Raw genomic sequence first — 13167 nt, forward strand, 5'->3', positions numbered from 1 at the left:
ATTAGTGTGGATGGTCGCACAGCCAGTGAATATACCAAAAAAAAAAAAAAAAAGAAAAGAAACAACCTTAAATACTGAATTTCACAGTTTGAAGGTGAATTTTATGGCATGTGAATTGTATATTAATTGAAAAAGAAGATGACACCCACTAAAGAACTAGAAACCTGGCAGTGGAGAAATGCCCAGTAATGGAAGAGATGTCAAAGATGAGAGAGTCAGACAGGATTCAAGAAGTCCCCTTGGCTGCAATAATAAGCAGTGGAGTCCTGTGGTTCCCCGTGGACTTGAGGCCCAGGAGTCTCAAGGCAACAGTGTTGGACCCGTCTGCATCCAGGCCTCCCTCCTGATTTTAGGAGCGTGTTCCAGTAGCTCCCTGAAGACTTAGTTCTCTCGTTCTTGAAGCCATTGTTTCTCACTTTGCTCCAGGTGGTTAGGGGTTCCTCCTTAGAAATTAGAAGAATGAGTGAAATAGAGGAGAAGCCCTGAGCCCCTCTCATTGGCCCGTTGCCTTTGGATCTTGGCAGTGGTGGGACCCAGCACCAGAGAGGAAGGACCATGATGTCACGAGGACTGGGATTTGAGAGGAAAAAGTTCAAAGCATTGGCGTCTTTTATGTGATTTGCTACCAGGTGTGGGGATGGTCACAACACACTTAACTGCTGGTTTCTTGTGGAAGGTGCGCTTCTAATTCTGCAGAAATATATTATGGGCACCAGCAGAGTCTGTGTGACGGTTTGATAGAAATGTGACTCACTGACCTTCTGTCACCTCAACCAGGAGCTTCCGCCTCAGGGTTCCCTTTCTTGTCCACATTAGAACCCCATCCCAACTCCGTGGGTGCAGTTACATTGCTGCTGACTTGAGATCAGGCAGAGGACCTAACAGAGCCTGTGGATGGGGAGTGAAGACCCCTGAGCAGGGGCCACAGCCCCAGAAGAGCCCAGTTTCCTCAATCTCCCAACACAGTGATGGCTTTTCACCTGCTTCCCTGACCAGGGCCTCAGAGGACGGGGAGCAGAGGGACAGACAACAGCCACAATCATCTTCTCTTTGCTCCAGTCACGCCAGGGCTCCAAGGAATCGTGGCATATTCTCTTCCCTGTCGCACATTCCCTTCCCACCACTCACACACATGTGCACAACCACCAGTGTGTCCTGGCTCCACAGGAACCTGCCGCCTCCAACCAGCGTGTGGTACGTGTGTGTCGGTCTATGAGTCAGTCCTCACTGGGGCTTTCAGCACAGCTTATTGACCTGTTTTTGAAATTATGTTGAAAAGTTGAGAATGCATATTCAGGTTTATAGAGTAAAATTCTATCTGTCTTTATACACATGCATACCTTCATATTTTGTATAATACACCTGTCCGTGACCTCCAGCTAAAGACTGTCAGGAACGTGCCTGTAATTGAACAACAATGCACTTTTGTTAGTTGATTTTGCGGGTGGATTGAAAGAAGCAGGATCTCATCTAGATTGTTTGCTGTCAGGAAGCAGGATAATTCTCTGACTTGTCTTACGACGTCCTGTCTCTAAGGAGGTCTGACTGGAAGGGGACCACAGCTGCAATTTGTAAAGAGGCAGCAGTCACTCACATAGGCTGGGAGAGGGTGGTTCGTGTTTTGTGTCTTGGATAACGTCTGCATTTTGCCTGTGTCCAGACGTGATAATGGGGTGGAAGTGCTTTTGTCTTTATCCCTCATGGTCATATAAGGGCCTTGAGTGATGTCGATGTTCTCTGGAATGGGATCTGTTCACCGGGAGAACCGTGACCCAGCTGCGGGTCCCTCACCAGCTTGTGGTCTTTTCTCCTCTCATACAATTCAGAGAGAAGTAGGGGCAGAAGATGAGCTGGAGCATTCAAGGTGTCTGTACTGGATTCTAGGTCTGACGGAAAAACAGAAGGAAATAAAAACCTGATAGAAAATAACGGAGCCACAGTGAGCCTGACTGCAGGAGCAGGGAGCTGGGCTGGTGGTAACAAGAACCTTCAGCTAAGGGACAAGCCAGTGTCCAGGCAGCCAGTGAGCCCTGGTCCATTTCCCGGAGGGCTGGTCCCTCCCCAGGCTCTCCTGATGTTGGTTCCTCACCTGTCCTTGCATCAGGACCAGATGTCGGTTTCCTCTGAACCTCCCAGCTCTGCTCCCAGCCCACTCCCATACTCTGCCACCTCAGCCCCTGAAACTGCTTAAATGACAGCCCTGCAGGATTTAGGGCTGGTGGGTGCTGCACCCCCCTCACTGCCAGATGCCAGCTTGGAGAGGGTGAGCTGTGACCCCACATTGATGTGCTAGAGTGACTACGCTTTGTCACATTTGGGAACATTCCAAATAATTGGAGAAACTTCCAGTTACAAAATAAATGTGTCCTGGGCTGTAATATGCAGCGTGGTGACTATAGTTAAAAATGCTGTATTGTATATTTGAAAGTTGCTAAAAGAGGAGATCTTAACATTTCTCATCACAAGAAAAAAAGTTTTGTAACTATGTACGGTGGTGGATATTAACTAGACTTATTGTGGTGATATTTTCACAGTATATACAAATATCAAATCATATGGTACACCTGGAACTAATAAAATGTTATATGTCAACTGTATCTTAATAAAAAATAAGTGAATTGATACAAAATAGAAATTTCTACCATGAAAATCATTTTATGTGGAACATTCATGGCAGTGAAAAAGTAGTTGAAATAAAAAAAAAAAAAATCTTTGGGGCCGGCCCCGTGGCCGAGTGGTTAAGTTTGTGCGCTCTGCTGCGGCGGCCCAGGGTTCCGATCCTGGGCGCGGACGTGGCGCCGCTGGTCAGGCCACATTGAGGTGGTGTCCCATATGCCACAACTGGAGGGACCTGCAACTAGGGTATTCAACTATGTACCAGGGAGGGATTTAGGGAGATAAAGCAGAAAAAAAAAAAAAAAAAAAAGATTGGCCACAGTTGTTTGCTCAGGTGCCAATCTTTAAAAAAAAAAAACTTTGCCTTTTAGTCTGAAAATGAATATGTAAACTGTATCGGATGTAACAGAATGAAATGATTCTGTGCACACTGGACCCAACAGGAGAGGGCACGTGTGCAGGTGTGCTTGTGGGTGCGTCCACTTCACACACTCCAGGTGCTACGTTGACACGTGAGTCACTCACCTGAGCTCAGTGGGCTGAATCCCCTAGAGAAAATGGTCTCAGGGGTTTACAGTTTATCCTCGTGAAGCTACTTTTATTCCTGCTTCTTGGGGATCAGTGGTAATTTTCTCCTTCAGCAGGCCAAACCTAATTCTATTTCCCAAACTTACTTCTTTAGCTTTTTAATTTGATTAAGGATAAAAATAACAAGGAAAGATATGAGTAATTACTAAATGCTATTGAATGACCCCTGTAGCAGAATGCTGGAACATGATACTCTTTTGTTATTGCCATTATTAAATCTCAATTATCATATTTCAAGTGTATATTAAAAGTTGATTTTAGAAATCTATTATAGGTTGTCTTTTAGAGAACCAGTGTCATGGAAAAATATAAATGTGTCTCTTAAATTATTCATGATGGCTATTGCTGATTCATCTGATGATACATGGATTCTTATATTCCAGGCATATAAAGAATAAAAGTTGTCTTTTTTTTTTTTTCTGCTTTGTCTCCCCAAACCCCCCCTGTACACAGTTGTATATCTTAGTTGCAGGTCCTTCGAGTTGTAAAGTTGTCTATCTTAAACTCTATCTCAGGGTCTGTCATCTAGCAACATTTCACGCTGGCTTCATTCACACACTACAGAACTATGAATGTTCAGGGAAACTTTTGCAAACAATTGAAATTGAAAAATTATGTAAAATGAAAAGTATACATTGAAATGTAACCAATTATTATGAAATTTAAAGTCAATAGTATTAACAGAACAAATATTTTTGTGGCCCAGGATGAATGCTGTAGATTGTTAGTCTAGTTGACAGTAACTGGAATATTCAAATAAAGTACTCTTTACCAAGAAATGATGTAGTTAAGTATGCCATAGTGTGAATCACTTAACACTTCAAATGTGAACATTAACCAGTATTAGGAACTCTTCATAAATAGAAAATGAATAATAATGATTTTAGTATGTGGAAAATGAAAGAAAGTTAAAATATAACTTCAGGTAACTCATTCTTTTGCAAATATACACTTTTTAAAAAGCCAGTCAGCACAGAGGATTTTGGGGCAGTGAAACCTCTGTATGATACTAGAATGATGGATACCTGTCATTACCCATTTGTCCAGATCCACAGGATGTAGCAGCAAGAGTGAGCCCTCAGGTAAACCGTGCAACCTGGGTGATCATGATGTGTCCGTGTGGGTTCACCCTTAGTAAAGATGTACCTTCTGGTGAGGAATGTTGATAATGGGGAGGCTGTGCATGTGTGGGGGCAGGAGGTATGGGAAATCTCTGTTACCTTCCTGTCAATTTTGTTGTAAACCTAAAACTGCTCTAAAAATATTGTCTTAAAAAAAAGTTAACTAGAAAACACCAGCACTTTAAGAAACACCACTTTCTTTCTTGGCCAAACAATACCTCACATAACTTCTGTGTAAGTATTACTGAGAAACTTAGCAAGCATTCCATTACAATTTTGTTGACATTATGTATTTTATCAAGTTCCAACACAATCCTAGTAATGTAAAGTAGAATATATTAATAGTACTTCATAAATTGTATTAATAAAATAGGATTACTTTTAACAATTATTGCATAACTCAGTATTAATACTATAAGCACAGATTATATAAATAATGTTAGTGATACTGAAATTTATGTTGACTATTATAATTTAAAGTTAATGTTTTCATTAATTACCCTGTCATCAATATTGTAATTACATTATTTAAAGTCATCCCTCTGTTTTAATATTAGACGTTTTAGCACAGTTTGCTTCTACCAGGATCTTCTCATTGGTTTTCTTTCGAATTCCAGACAGGACTGCAGCCGACCTGCCACGGAAACTGCTGTTCTGGAGTCTGAGGCTCTCACCGCCTGGGTGCTGCAGGAAGAAATGTACCTTGTTTTCACCTCAGTCATATTTGACTTCCAATATTTTCATTAAAACTATTTTTAAAATGTGAAAATCCCTGAGAATATTCTCTTCATTAAACATGGTGGAAAAGGGTGCAGATGAAGCAGAGTCCTCCGTCAGCCCAGGGGTGCTTTTCGGAACCCTTGCGTCTGCCTGTGACCATGAGTCGCCAGTGGTGACGTCTCTCTGGGCTGCTGTTTTCCCCAGAGAAGAGCTGTGCCATTTGCCCTCAGGAGCTACTGGACTGAGTAAGGGTGCCTTTGAATTTAGATGTTAACGGTGACGTTCATCTTCTGCGTAGAGCGCAGTTATCACCCAGAGGTTGCTTTTCCATGTGGAAGAGACTAGGAACTGGTTGACTGTTCTCCCCACTGCAGTTCAGGCTCATTGACTCCTGGGACGTGACTGGGTTCCGGGCCCTGTAAGGAGGAGAGCCACTGAGCAGTGGATAACGGGAGACTACCGTCGTGAGGGGCGTCCTTTCTGAGTGGGCGACGCTAGACCCAGTTTAGAGACAGTTCTACTTGTCACTCAACATCTTCTCTATTTAAGAATCTCCAGATCTGACACATGTCTTGCAGAGGAAATTCTCAAAGGATATGAGGACCTGCTTTCTTACCTGGGAGGATTTGTCTGTGTCACTGCACTGCGAGGTAATGGAACCCACCACCATGGGTAGGAAAACTCGGTTGCCATCTGTGATCTGAGGACGCAGAGCTAGGGGCCAGGGATGGTCACATGCACATTAATGAAAGTGCTACAACAAGAATGCAGATTATCTGTTAGACCAGTAGTCTTAACGTGTCATTGGTAAGTTGACAAATCAGCTAGTCTTCAGGGTGCCCCGCCCCCATCCTCCACGGCCTCTGCTGCAGGGCTGAGGGAAGATGGACCTGGCCGCTGAGAGGAGGAGACAAGACACCCTCAGTGAGGACCCCTGCGGTGCCACAGCTCTGAGGCTGCCCACTCTGCTTGGACCCTTTGCTGGTAAACTAACCACATTTTACAGGGATATTAAAGCAGCAACGACACGGAGAGTGGTTTTCATCTCCTTTGTGGAAGACAACAATCCGAGGCCTCCCCGGGAACATGCCCTGGAACCTTGAAACAAGGCTCCCCACTCAAGTTCACGGGATGGGCGGTGGGAGAGCAGTTTTGTTTTATTGCTCTTATGTGAGCAGCTGCCTTTAAAAAATGTTTTAAGATGCTATATGGCAACACTGGGAAGATGTTCTCCTTTAAAATTCTTCCGTGTTTTTGTTCTGGAGATGAAATGACTGGATTTAACTTTTTATATGACCATGCTTATGTATGAGGTGTGACAAAAAATAGTTCTAGAAAAGACTAAGGAGTGACATCAACAGATAGAGGGCTAGGGGGACCCAATGCTCATCCCTCTCACTAAAACAAAAAACAAACAACTCAAACTGAGGATCACTGTTAATAACAAATATTTTGATTACATTTATCTTTACAGTACATTTTTTAAATTCTATGGGAAGAAATGATTAAAAACAAAAATCTATAATTTATCTATTCTTCTAATTTTTAACCTTCCTTAGAGTCTGTCTTTCTCCTCCAACTCATGAAAATCTTCAAATAATTCTGTTACTATTTGAGTAAAAGGGAATTTTAATAATAAAAGCATAATTTAAAATGGATTGTTTTTATTAAAAATAATCCTCTAAATGAAGTGTAACCTTTAGAGACACCATATGTCACTCTGCACCTTGAAACCAGTCCTATTATTTCACTACCACAAAGGCAAGAGCTCACTGCTTCGGCTCAGCATGAAGGTGTCTCAGTTATCTGGACAATTACCGACGGCAAACTGGAACCAACAGCGACTCGAATGAACATATCTAAGGAGAAAGTGAACTTTATTAAAGAACATAGTGTCCCTTTTAAAATAACATTAAGGCCGGTGAGCTCATCCTTGTCCCTTCCTTGTTAGGAGAAGAAAAGAAAGCAGAGAGGTTCAGGAATTATTCCCAGACACGAGCACTGAAGATGATGCAGACAGAGGCTAGAGCTGGGTCTTCTTGCAAATACATATAATTTGGTGGAAACTAGTTTCCCGGGGGAAAATTGGCACATGAAAAAAAATCACTTTAAACTATGCTTGAGGGAACTTAATACAACCATGAGCAAGCTCCCTTGATTCAAAAGGCGTTAGGAAACTAGCTGAGTCCTTTAGGCGAATGACAATAGAAAAATGAAGTCACGTACATTGACTTTCACAGGTTGTGATTTTGATAGCAAGATTTAACGAAGTTGTTAATTAAATGATGAGGCCATTAGACTGAGGTGGCTCTAACTCCCTGGCGGCCTATGTAAGCAAACCAAAATTTAAGCCTTTTAATGCCTCAAAGTTATGAAATTGAAACCTAGGGACAACCAATCACAAACAGCCGTGCAGGCTTTAAGCTATAGCCAATCAATACTTTTCTCACTTTGCTTCTGCCTTTTTTCTATAGAAGTCTCTCCCCAGCTCTTGTTGGTGGAGCTCTCCTAACAATTTCCAGGTTGGCACTGTCCGATTCAAATCAATTTCTGCTCAAACAAGCTCTCAAAATTTTTAATATGCCTTATTTATCTTTTAACAACGTAGCCCTCATGATGCCTTGATTCTACACGGAGGTGCATTGCATCCACACAGGCTCCAGAACGCCACTTCCATCATAACTACTGAACACAACACATTGTCTACAAGCAATTTGCTGAAAACAACTTGTCAAAATTTGTCCCAAATATGGAAAATTGACACATTCGTCAACATCACTGACTTAGCAAACACGTATTTCTTGTCCATTGTAAATGAATTTTAAGTCAATTCATAAGCGGATGTGATATATTTTTCTAACACCATTAAGGATAGCTTGGAAAATTTACTTGACGAGTTTTTGTTTTATTTAATGGATCCGATTAATAAATTATAATTCGCTGACTATAGGAGTGATTTCTTGTTCTAATGAAAATATATTTATCAAGGAATATGTTCTCTGTCTATCCTTTAAGTCAAGAACACGTGATGCACTAATCCACACAGAAGTTTAGAAATAAGTGCACGAATTAATTCCTCCCTGAGAATTTACAAAATGTATAAAATGCCCCGAAAATCTTCTGAATTTCAACATACGTGAAAAAATAATGAAATCTTTTAAAATTTGTAGGTGAAGAATAAAAGTATACGTTTGTGATTATTTTAAATAGTGAAATATATGTTCCTCCTCATAAATTATACACTGAAGGAGAAGATGAGGCAAAAGTGAGAAAACGCTAAGAAAAACAAAACCAAGAGAAGAAATGGACAGAGAAAGTAAGCCCCCAGAAACTGACGTGGGCAGAAACAGGAACGAAGATTCCTCCTCCTGGGGACACCTGCAGGAAGGTGCCTGAAGTTCAGGATGGTGGGAAACCCGGTCTGAGCAGGAAAAGCGAGAGAGGGTTCAGGATGCATTTGGGGAAAGCTTGCTCCTAAAGGTACTCTCCAGATGAAGCCCTCAAACCTTTCTGCATTTATATGCGCTGATTGTTGTTGACTGAACTCTTCTTTGTCAACAGTTTCACTTCATCTGCCCTCATCTTCCCGCTTGGCCTGTGGAAATCCCTTCCTCCCTCAGGCCTCAGATAATCGATGCTTCCGCTGATGAGGATATTTGTAAAGCAACCAAAAGAGGAGAAAAATAGCACAATATATAAATAGAATCATGACAGAGGAGGAATATATAGACAAAGAGAAAAGTAACCTAGACAGAACCATCTTTTCTTAAGTTTGTTACCATGAAAGGAGACAAATAAAAACAATTGGCAAAAAATTATTATAATTATTAATAATAGTTTAAGGGACCAAACCATTCTAATCAACTTGTGAATCTGAGTACGAGCTTAGAGAAGGACAAAAAATGGCAACAACGTGCCTTTGGATTTCAGGGGCCTCCCTGTCACAATCAGCCTTGGGGAAGTGGACACGCTCTCTCTCCTGAGCTACCCTCCTTCCACCCTGAGCCGCCCTCCTTGCTCCCCCTGCTCTCCTGGAAGATGCCCTTTCTCCTCCATGACCAGGCACAGCTGTGCTTCATTGAAGGTGACGTGTTGAAAGGCCTCCATGTGCAGACAGAAATGCTCCTCTCTGTTTAAGAGCAATGTTCTTGATGATGGACCAGTTTCCTTGAGCGGCCTCAGAGTTACTGTAATGGATGTCCTTGAGATTAGATAGTTTTGCTAGCACTATAAAAGAAAATGCCGGTAATCGTCACGTCTCTAACACAGGAGCTTTCAGCCATTGTCTGTAGAGGAGACAAGAAGGCACAGTGGAGGGTTGGGGAGGCAGTGGGGTGGGGGTGGGTCAGTTTAGGGATGTAGTTTAGGGACTTTATGGAGATGAGTATATGTCCATGAATGACTGTGAAGGCTCAGATTTCTGGCTGTGAATGATATAAACAGAGACACAGGTGTGAAGGGACCAGTCCTGAGGTTTTGTCACAGGATGTAGGGAAGATATTGGTGAGAACTGTTGCTTATTTCTTGCATTTAGTCCCTGAGTTAATGGTGAGATGGGCATGTCAAGCTGAGAATGGAGCCATTTCACCAAGAGAACTGGGGCTCTGGGGTCTTGCTTCAACCAGGGGCCCTTGGCGGTCCATTTGCCTCCCTGATAGAGGGCGGGGGACAGTCAGGGGACTGCATTCCAGGGGGAGATGGACTCACCAGGGCCTCCTTTCCTCCATGGATTGTCCCTAAATCCTGCTTTAGGTGGTATTTAGGACAAGGGTGCTCTCTTGTCAGGGGCATGCAATAAAAAAAGTGTGATGTCAAACTTAAAATTCCCTCATGCCATTGACCTCTCATTCCTATTTCTAAGATAGGATCATTGGCAAACACTTCCTCATGAAAACCTACAAAAATATCCTAATTAAATTATACACACATACACGCATGTATATTCATGTAAACATACATTGATCTACATAGAAGCTTGGTCTTCAGTCATCTTCCATATCTTTTAATGAGAATTATATCTAATATTAAAGTTTCAATGGAACAAATTTTAATTGACACAATCAGACATGATTTGCATGTCTATCTGTCAGTTTGGATTATTTGTAACATTGACTGCGTTCAATAACCCATGTCACCAAGAATACCTTAGGAACAGAAAGGCTCTCCTGGGTGATCTGCTCCCCGTGGTCTCCACTGGGGACCCTGGGTGGGATTCAGGTGGTGTCTGTGCTGGTCTCATAAGCCCAGGATGGCCTCATTCACTGGTCTGGTGCTTTGGAGGTCATGACTGGGGGGCTGGGCTCTACTGGTCCTGTGCCCCTGGGTGACACCTGCATACGGCCTCTCCCTGTGCTGGTCTCAGGGTGGGCAGACTTCTTACACGGTGGCTTAGGGATACCAAAAACAGTGTCCCAAGAGAGGGAAGTGGAAGACACAATTGTCTTAAGTCCTGGGGCAGAAAGGAGGCCGTGTGTCTCCCTCCCTCTTCTATTGGTCTCAGCAGTCACTGACCTCACCCAGCTTTGGGACATGACCCCACCTCTCCCCAGGAGGACTGGACACTGAGACAAGCCCCAATTCATCCTGGGTCAAACTGACTCAGACAAAGTCCCTATTTGCTCGGCCAGGACACCAATTTGCCCCAAGCTGGGCCTCAACTGAGTTTAGGCCTACTTGGACTTGGATTAATGTCTGTGGTCAGCAAATCACATCCTCAGACACAGGACAGGTGCAGAGAAGCCCCAACACCTGCTTTGTTCCTGCAGCCACTCAATTTGCCAATGTCTAGGCAAAGCTCTGGCCCCGACCCACAGGTCCTCATCTGCGTGGGTGTGAGGGTTCAGAAGGAACCTCGCTGCCCCTCCCCGCCCTAGCCAGCCTGTTCACTCACAAACCAGAGTGGGGGGCGGGTTGAGTGCCCCCTGGACAGTGAGGGCCCAGAGATTGGACTCCAGGGCCGTCCTCACAATTCTGACTGACTTCATCTCTACTTCCTCTCCCAGGTGATGAGACGAGTTTCTTCATGTCCATCCCCACCCCACGTCTCCTCAGGGGGCTTGAGTGTTCAAAGATTGCTTCTACTCTTCATCCTGCAGAGTGACCCCCTCCTTCACAGAAACTCTCCACACAAAGCTCCTGCCAAGGCATGCAAGGGTTTAACAAGGTCAAAAACTAATTTCAGGGGCCGGCTGGTGGCGCAGCTGTTAAGTGCGCACGTCCCACTTCTCAGCGGCCTGGGGTTCGCCGGTTTGGACCCCGGGTGCAGACACGGCACCGCTTGGCATGCCATGCTGTGGTGGGCATCCCACATATAAAGTAGAGGAAGATTGGCATGTATGTTAGCTCAGGGCCAGGCTTCCTCAGCAAAAAGAGGAGGACTGGCAGTAGTTAGCTCAGGGCTAATCTTCCTCGGAAAAAAAAAAAAAAAAAACAACTAATTTCATATTTAAATACTCAAGTATCAAGCATGATGGAAAAAGTGAAAACTAGCATAATCAAGGGAAGATTTCATGGAAACCCTTCCAAGTTTTATTCTACCTCCCTTCCGTGTCCAAATCAGGAATTGTGCTCTAAACTAAGGGGAGTTTTAAAAATAATTTTATGTTATTTTATTATTAAATTAAGACAGGACCAGGGGTTAGTTATTAAAATAAAATCTCAATGTCACCTGACTCTTTCACAGAAGTCTCTCAAAATAAAATATCCGCTCACAGGCAGAACTTGGAAAATATTGTAGTTATTATTGTTTACATCTTCTTTAGTCAGATAACCCCAGAAACTCATTTCACTAAAAGATTCCAGATGTTCCTGAACTATTCATCCAGCACAGTGATCCTGAGAAGTGAAATCCATGCCGAGAAACGAATCCACTGTAAAGTCTTGGGGCATGGTTCTTCCAACAGTATATGAATATCTGAATCACAGGGGCTGACTTGTTTAAAAGTCTTTTGAAACTATTTAACTGTGGACATCTCGCTGAAATCCTTCTCAGTAAATTAGCCGACTGGATATAGGATGTTAGCAAAGAAGGAAATTTTATTGTTCTTTTATTATTCTTATCATTATGAAATTTAGAAATAACCAAGGGATATTGCTAAATAAAAACAAAGACACTTGCCTGCCCCGTCACAGAAATTGCTCTATTGGCTTATTATTTCCTTAATGAAATATTATTTATTTCATTAGAAATATATCAGATTCCATGAATGGCTTTCTATTTTACAGATATCCCTATAAATAAGGTACCTCCCAAGGGCTAGAAGTGTTTTAAAGTGGTTTGTCTTCCTTTCTGCCATCATTATCATTCCTAATAGAGTCAGCGACGTGTACATACCTGACGCGGCCCCCGTGGCCACCAGGGGGCGCGCAGACCCTGTGGTTTGGGCTCCAGGGAGCGCTGCGCGGTGGTAGCAGAGACCAGCACCTGAGGGTCTGAGAGGAACCAGGAGGCGACAGAGGACGCGGGAGCTGTGGCCCCTCGCAGGCGCCCCGCGAAGGAGGAGAGTGAGGGGAGAGTGAGTGAGGACAGGCACAGAAGGAGCAGTAGATTTCCCGGGGGCTCCTGGAGGAATGGGTAGGGGAATAAGAATCAGAGGGAGGAGTGGGGAGAGGATTTATGGTAAATGGCAAAGACTGTAACAACAACAGCCTGTACCAGTGCATCTCAGCAGCTGACAAAGGGTAGAGAATGATGAAAATAAAATTTAAAAAAGCGTTATGTACCTTGAATATAATACTATATAAAAATAATATATGAATATGATAATATTCACATACGAGCTATATGGATGAGTCTATACTGGTGTGAGTGTTGGAATAAGTAAGTACATGCTGGAGTTAACTGACCCTCAGTGGCCCCCGCCTGCAAGGGGCTTTGCTCGTCGCCCGGAGGGAGGCGCGGGCTGGGGAGGAGGCGTCGGTGTCATCAGAGGCGCCTTTAGGACTTTGCCCTGATTAAGGAGCCAGGGTCGCTTGGGAGGCCCAGGCAGGTTACTTCTCTTAAAAAAGCTAGTTTGCTGTTTTAGTAAACAAATGAATCCCTTCATAAATGGCGTTACTTGTTACAGAAATGTCTCCAAACAGAAACATCTAAGGAGAACTCAAAGGACCGTGGAGGGGTTGT

At 43.4% G+C, this 13167-nt stretch overlaps 1 long non-coding RNA gene across 1 annotated transcript; it reads right to left on the minus strand.

Moving 5' to 3' along the window:
• Nucleotides 1-79: 79 nt before the first annotated feature.
• LOC139080019 (uncharacterized) lies at nt 80-8873 on the minus strand. The gene is made up of 7 exons (XR_011534129.1): nt 5662-8873; nt 4826-5461; nt 1595-1886; nt 1341-1401; nt 981-1254; nt 759-888; nt 80-443 (listed from the first exon to the last, which is right to left on the minus strand). It is a non-coding gene; the product is annotated as an uncharacterized lncRNA (long non-coding RNA).
• Between the last annotated feature and the right edge of the window lie 4294 nt (nt 8874-13167).

Source organism: Equus przewalskii, chromosome 28 (genome assembly GCF_037783145.1).
Source record: "Equus przewalskii isolate Varuska chromosome 28, EquPr2, whole genome shotgun sequence".
Taxonomy (NCBI): domain Eukaryota; kingdom Metazoa; phylum Chordata; class Mammalia; order Perissodactyla; family Equidae; genus Equus; species Equus przewalskii.